The sequence below is a fragment of the Chenopodium quinoa genome, unplaced genomic scaffold, assembly GCF_001683475.1.
Source record: "Chenopodium quinoa cultivar QQ74 unplaced genomic scaffold, ASM168347v1, whole genome shotgun sequence".
NCBI classification, from domain to species: Eukaryota; Viridiplantae; Streptophyta; class Magnoliopsida; order Caryophyllales; family Amaranthaceae; genus Chenopodium; species Chenopodium quinoa.
Genome location: NW_018742597.1, coordinates 67262 through 73530, shown reverse-complemented (window position 1 = coordinate 73530; position 6269 = coordinate 67262).

The window sequence follows — 6269 nt, the reverse complement described above, 5'->3', positions numbered from 1 at the left end:
ATTTTTTGCGATCCTAAATTACTCTGTATATGCCAATACCTGCAGAAAAGCGTTAGTTCCATAGATAAAAGAGTAAAGAGATAGAATGCGTATCTAACACCAGTGCATCGGTACCAAATACATTTGGTAGCTATCTTCGCCTCGAGAAATCTACCGGATGATAATCTTCCGCACCTCGGGAATGCTATCGTGAATCACTATGCCTCGAGAAATCCACTAGATGAAAGGTGACAAGCTTCTGCGCCTCGGGAAACATGTCGTAGACTCCTGCGCCTCGAGCAGCCTACTGAAGATGATCTTCCCCGCCTCGGGAAGAATGATGAATGATAGTCTTCCGCGCCTTGAGAATCTTATCGTGAATCACTATGCCTTGAGCAATCCTCTAGATGAAAGGCGACAAGTTTCCGTGCCTCGAAAAACATGTCGTAGACTCCTATGCCTCGGGCAGCCTACTGAATGATGATCTTCCGTGCCTCGGGAAGACTGTTGTGAGATAGTATCCGCGCCTCTAGAATCCTATCGCTAGCTCCTAAGCCTTGAGTAACTCACAAGTGAAATTCCATACTCCGGGAATAACACTAAGTTTTTGCGCCTCGGGACACAATTGCGAACCTCTACGCCTCGAGAAGTATGCAATAGCTGACCATTTTCCGCGCCTTGGGAAAACTTGTCTGATGATGAAAAATTACAAGATCCTCGAGAAACTTGCAACGTGAATCATTCACGCCTCGAGACGATCACTGAGTGTTTGATAACTGATAATGGTTTGATTGTCCCCGAACGTGGGCCGTAGATGTTGATGGTTTTATTGTTCTATTATCCCCGAAATGAGGCTAGTAATATGATTGCTCGATTGTCCCTGAACAAAGGATGTAGATATGATCGTTCGATTGTCCCCGAACAAAGGTTGTACCAGAGACCTGCAGAATGGAATTTGCCAAAGGACTCGCAAAGACAATGATTGACTCATGACTGACTTGACAGAGGTAGAGTTGACACGACATGGCATGTGTATGACTTGTGATTGTATGTGTATGTGTAAATTTTGAGTGTGTGCTTGCAGACACATGCAAAAAATATTCGTCATTTTTTGTCATAAGTGGAGGGTACCGACTTTCTCCCGTAAAAGCAAGACGTGAAAAAATATGAAGGCTTGGAAAATGTTTTCAAACTTCCCCCAATAAAAATAATTTCGAAAAAGTTTTTGAACTTCCCAAAAAAAAAATTAGAAAAGCTTTTGAACTTCCCTAAAAGAAAAAAAATTTGATGAAAAATTGGATGAAGTTTTTAGCTTCCTCGTCGATATAATAGAGCGAACCGAAGTGAATCGTATGCATTTTCTTCTTGTCGAATAGAATCGCTCGTCTTTAAAATAATGTATGCATAATGAATGTTCTTAGGCCAGGAGGCTAAGGACAATTACATCAAGTAACACGATCAATGAATACACTTAGGTCAAGAAGCTATGCACAGTATAATCGTAGTTTATTGTTGATGTATGTTTCTTAGGTCAGGAAGCTAAGCATCATATATAGTGTACAATTTTGGACATTGCTTAGGTCTGGAAGATAAGCACGTATATAGTGGTGCTTTTAAACGATGATGACGTTTGTTGAATGTTATCGTGAAGCATGCGCGGTATGGGAACAAGATTTCATGATAAAGGGTTCTTAAGAGAAGAGAATAGCAATGTATTTGTTAATGAAGTGTGTGAATGAAGTATGTGAATGTGATACTAAGGTGAGGCTGCAAAGGCTATGGCTAAGAAAATCGATGTAAGAAGAGTCAAGATAATGACTCTTAAGGCTAGGTAAGCTAAATAATGTGGGTTCAAGCCCCCAAGTCTAGCTCTACATGGATATAGGGATGAGAATTGGAAATTCCTTGACATGATCATGCATAGCTATAAATATGAATATGGCCACACCTCGGTGTGAGGCTTCCTACGTATCCGTTAGGAATCAGGCCAAACGTAGCTCTAGCCGAACCTTGCACAAGTGTATGTACACCTCAAAGAGGTCTTTCAAGGGTTATAATGTGGTTAAGGCTGATGGTTTGAAGAAAAAAGGGGTAAAAGGCTCAAGACTCGAGATAAGCCCCCAAGATGTGTAATTGTGTATTTGAAATTTGGACTTTGCATGTTTTATTTTTTCACATGTTTTTTAGATTTATTTTTGCTTTTGTCTTTTATTAATCAATATGGGCAATCCCGGATCATGCGGTCCATCACTCACTTAGCATTCATGTTTGTTAGGCACGTACCAAGCACTCGATGAGAGACGCAATTCGAGACGTGTTCATATCAAAGACATTGGAACACTTGCTCTTAGACATCGTTTTATTAATTCTTTGTTTTTCTTTTTTTTTATTTGCTTTTGAATATTACACAAATTCCACACCTTCTCATCCCCAGGGTTAGGTGAATGTGGGTTGAATGAATGAGGCCAAACGTTAGATAAGGCTCAAAGTGGTTTATGATGAAATGGATCATGTTTTTGAACGGTAAAGGGGGAATAATGGGTTACAAAGGTACCTCAAATAATTGGTATACCTTGTGTTCGGTTCGGCAATTTTTTTTTTAGAAATTGATATGATCGAGATGTAAAGGAAAAATCCTCATTTTATTAATGGAAGAAAGGGTGAACAAACCAGCAAAATGCACAAATAAAGTCAGAAAGGGAAATATATACTAGACTTGAATGAGGGAAAGGGAAATGAATGATAAAATTAAAAAAATCATGAAATCTTGCATAAAAGGCTCATCGTGCGCCTTGTATTCTCTACTTATTGCCGCCTGGACGGACAGGAAGTTTTTTTGCATCAACGAAATCTTGAATGACATCTTTCAAATTCCAGCACTTTTCTATAGAGTGGCCCCTTCCTTGGTGGAACTTGCAGTGAGCATTAGGATTCCACTTGGCACTCTTTTCTTCAGGTTTCGGCTCCGGGAATGGTCCAATTGGTTTAATCAAGCTTTGACCGTAAAGGCGATCAAAGGGAACATCATAAGTCATTCATAAAGGAGTCTAAGTTCTCCTTTTCTTGGGAAATGGAGCATCTAGAGCTAAAAATTCATTGAGATTTTATTGGCTTACACTATTGGTAGTATTTTCAGGCTTAGAAGACGAAGAAGAAGGAAGGTCGTTCTTCTTGTTTTTTCAAGTGTTAATATTGTTATTACAACCAACAGTCTTTATTAGCTCGTCCTCAATATTGATGCCAATATCATATACAGCTTCAAAAGTGTTCAATGGAAGGATTTTGAGATGTTGCATGTACTTGTGGGTCAAATTTTAAATAAAGAGACGAACCATTTCCTTCTCCTTTGGTGGCTCGACCATTTGTTTAGTTGTTTCTCTCTACCTACTCAAATAGTTAGTGAACCCATCATTCTCTTTTTGCTTAAGGATGGAAAGCTCACGTTCGAAAGTCTTGGTTTGAATGTTACTCTTGTAACGATTGATGAAACTTTTAATTACATCTTGCCAAGTTGCAGTGTACTTGGAATCTAGAGAATAAACCAATTTTGGCAAGAATGATTTAAAGAGAGAGGAACACTATAGGGAAGAGTACTACATCCAATCCCTTGAGAGCCATGGTTGCAGAGAAGGCCTTCAAATGAAACATTGGATTGTCAGTAGGTTTGAACTTTAGTATGTCAGCATTGGAGAACTTTTCAGGGAGTTTGTCCTTCAAGACCAAAGGAATTGAGGGTTGTTCTAAGTAAGTGAAATCTTCAAAAATTTTGCTCACCTGTTCTTTATTTTGTCAACTGTAGCAACAGTGACATTGGTTTGTTCCATGGTAGCGACCTTAGTGGTAAGGGTTTACATCATGGTAGAAAATGCCTCGATGGACTTTGAATGTTCTTAACATCTTCTTTAGTGGCCATTGGAATGAATTGAAAGTAATTTGAAGGTGATGGAGATGATCTTCGTGGAGACAATGGTGGCTTCCTTCCACACCTCATAGGTTTAAGAGGTTGTTGCGGTTGTGACCCAAGTCGTACTAATAGACCCTTGCTCCTTGACCAAGTACTGTGAAATAAAACAAACTCACTTGATGGTTTGACTCACTGCTCAAAATATGAAACGAAAAAGACAAAACAGGATTTTGAAAATAGGTGAGAATAACTCCACTCATTTTTTATTATGGCAGAAAAAGAAGACACATGTATGAACCTAGTATACGATCATAAATGACATGATGCAACACTCGAGTCGAAAATATAAAGTATACTTAACTCGTGAGTGATTAAGTAATGTTACTAGACTCGTGGTATGATCTCATGGCTAGACATGTAAACAGTATCAAAACTACTAACGCAAGGACCAAAAGTAGCACGGAAGACCAAAACAGGACTGACTGGACTAGAACCTGATTACCGTGGCTCGGTAATAACTGTCTTGGCACGGCAAATTGGCCTCTACTCGATTCTTATTGTGAAAAGTAATTCCTGCGATCTCAAAGGCATACAAACAAAGATTCAATTTTCTCCAAACTAATATTAGGCTAAATTGGTTGAATGTTAATGCAACATATCATTCTAAAATATTGTGATCACTTTGATTAAACAACAAGATTAAAAAGGAACCTAAACCGGTTGTCCAAATTATCTTATTAAGCGTTGTATTCAATTACATATTCCCTTTAAACATGCAATATGGTGATCAGTACAATAATAAAATCATCGTTAACATTGGAAGTAATTTAGCCATAATAACGTTAGTAAAATCAAATCATAATAATAGCCCTAATCATGACTAGCAATAAGGATAATAATAATAAGAGTAATTAAGTAAATAAATTACTCACGTTCCACGCTTCTTTAAATTGCTACATCATGAATAAATTTTTAGTAACTTCAATAAATGTATAAATCAAATTGAAATTAAATTAAATAAAAGTATAATTGATTTGGTTCAAACCCTCAACCGGCTCTACCTTTCACGCCTTGATTTAAGTATGGAACTTCGGGTGTTGTATGGACTCCGGGGAGTGCTTAAAGGAGGAATGGTGTAATTATGAAAAGAGATTTAAGTCTTAGAATATGAGAGAGAGATATTATAATGTGTACTGGTGCCTCAAAACTGTGAAATTAGCCTCTTATTTATAGAGGAAATAAAAGGGGCGAGGCACGAAAACCCTAGAAATGAAGCGCCGCGAAGAAAGTAAATCTAGAAATTGCCGTGACACGACACAGATTGTCGTGGCGCGGCATTTCTGCCATGACATAGCAGATTCCTTTTCTGGAATTCTGTCCAAATTCATTTTTATCTTTTTGTTTTACATTAATTACGGGATAATTTTAGTCGTCATTTCAGTGTTCCGGACTTATTTCAGGTTTAGGGTTTTAATATTTATTAATCGAGCTTAATTAATAAAAAGAATGAAATGAATTAAAAGGGTTGGGGCTAGAAATGAGGGTTGAATTATGCTTTGACTAAATACTTGGACTGATCTATTGACTGATTTGTTGAATGTGTTTAACTGAATATGGACTTTACGCATTCCCGAGATTAAATACTCGACCCGACTAGTGGTGAAAGGTAGTTCATTATCGGGTTTGGTTTTGGGGAGACATTTTTAGGTGTCTACAGAAACATATCTTGGCGATAGTGATTGGGAAAAAAATTACTTCTCTTGAGTGGCCAATCAATTGTTGTAGTTGGGTGGATTGAACTAGGTTATGGCGATAGTGTGGTCTGGGAATTAATGTCCATTGAATGTTTTGCTTGGTTTGTACCTCGATTCGTGTGGCTTATGTCAATAGTGTAAGTTGTGCTTCAGTTGAGAAATCAATTAACTCCGATAGGTGGTTAGATTGTGCTTTATATCATTGACATGTGTTGCTTAGTTCACATTTCGATTCAATTACATGCTTTGTTTATGCTTGATTGAATGCTATACCTAAACCATTTCCCTTAGTGCTTTATTTCTTGTTTTTAGCATCTTTTAGACCTTAGATTACTTGTCCCCTATCCCAGACTAACTTAGTTGGTGATAACATTTGGTAGTGCTTAACTATTCCCTGTGGTTCGACCTCTATGCTTACCCTATACTCATGTTAGGTTTGCTTAGGTTTTATAAATTGTATTTGATCTAGGAATAGACATTTGACGACGTGTTTATTCCCTTATCAGCGGTCGCTAAAAGGTAAAAAAATAAAAATAAAAAAATAAAACAAACGCACTTGCAAAAAAAATACTAATTCAACTACCATTCTCTTTAACTAAACCACCACCCCCAACAACCTGACCACTACCCCT